Source organism: Arachis ipaensis, chromosome B05 (genome assembly GCF_000816755.2).
Source record: "Arachis ipaensis cultivar K30076 chromosome B05, Araip1.1, whole genome shotgun sequence".
Taxonomy (NCBI): domain Eukaryota; kingdom Viridiplantae; phylum Streptophyta; class Magnoliopsida; order Fabales; family Fabaceae; genus Arachis; species Arachis ipaensis.
The window spans coordinates 124,270,080-124,271,627 of NC_029789.2; positions in this window are offsets into that span (position 1 = coordinate 124,270,080).

A 1,548-nucleotide genomic window follows, 5' to 3' on the forward strand; every position below is an offset into this window, starting at 1 on the left:
AATATAATTTTTATTATAATTATTACTAATTTAATTATTATTTAATTATTTAATTATTTCAGATTTTATATTATTATTTTTTTATAATAACTTGCCAAATGGCAAGTTGTTATTGGTTAATTTAAGTCCCTGCTTAGAGGGACTCCCTTACCTTGATCCTTGTGCGGGAACTCACTCCTTCTCTCCTCCAATGGTTAGAGTTCCTATATGTCAGAAAAAAGTCAAAGAGGAACTCACCATTGGAGGTGCTCTTAACCTATCCAAACGGATCCTAAGACCATCTCCAGTAGGGAACTCATTCCAGTTCCTGTTTATGACCCACCTGTCATAAAAAGTAACTCCACATCAGCTTTTACGTCATAAACAATAAATAGGAACTCAAAGCATCTCTCTCTTCTCCATTAGGAGGAACTAACTTTAGTCCCTATTGTGGTCCCACTTAATTAATTAATTAAAATACTTAAAATTAATATAATTAATTTTTTTCAATAATATTATTTAAATTTATAAATTTAAAAATAATTTATTATTAAAAGATATTAATATTAAATAAATTCATATATAATAATAATACACAATATATAATTCGAGATTATACTAATTTATAGTTTTGTGTTTACAACTGCTAATTTTAATAATATCATTAGCATTTTAAATTTTAAAAATAAAAATAACCAACTCAACTAAAAATTATTTTATAAGGTATAAAAATTAAATTTATTTTTTAATGTAAGTAAATTTAATTAATTATAATTTAATATAATAATATAAATAATATTCAATATTAATTATAATATAAATAATTAATATAAATTATTAATGAATTTTTTTTTATTCATTTGGTATTAATTCTCTCTGTTTCAACTACTACAATTAAGAGATCTTTTTCAACTATGAATATTAAGAAAAATAACTTAAAAATAAAATAAAAGATGAATTTTTTACTAATTGTCTTTTAATTATATTGAAAAGAAAATTGTTGAAAAATTTTACACAAATTCTATTATCGATGAATTTTATAACACGAAAAATCAACCACTTCGTTAGTAAAAAGTACCCACACATATTTTTTGTACTTTAAAATATATTTTTTAATGGTATATTTTTATAATACATCTTATATTATATAATTTTTTTACATAATTTTTAATATTATATGTATTATATATTGACTCCATAATAATATTTCTGGATCTGTCCTTACATACAATGTTTTACCATTTTGCCCCTCAAACTCTTCCAAAATACGAACAATTTGTTTGACTTCTCAATAAGAGAAATTTAAAACTGTAGTTATGAAAATTATATTATAATAAAGGGTGTGGACTTTTCCTACGAGGACCATGGCATTCAATAAAATCCTACTTCCTTGCTATTTAAAGGAGTCTGACTTTCATGGACACTTGAGACATGTATCAATTTTGTGTATTAGTACAAACTAATATAGAAAATAACTTTTAAACAAGAGTAATACTCTTTAACGATAAAAGTGGAGAATAATTTTATCCAAAAAAATGACATTTAGGTATTTAAAAACCTTTTATATAT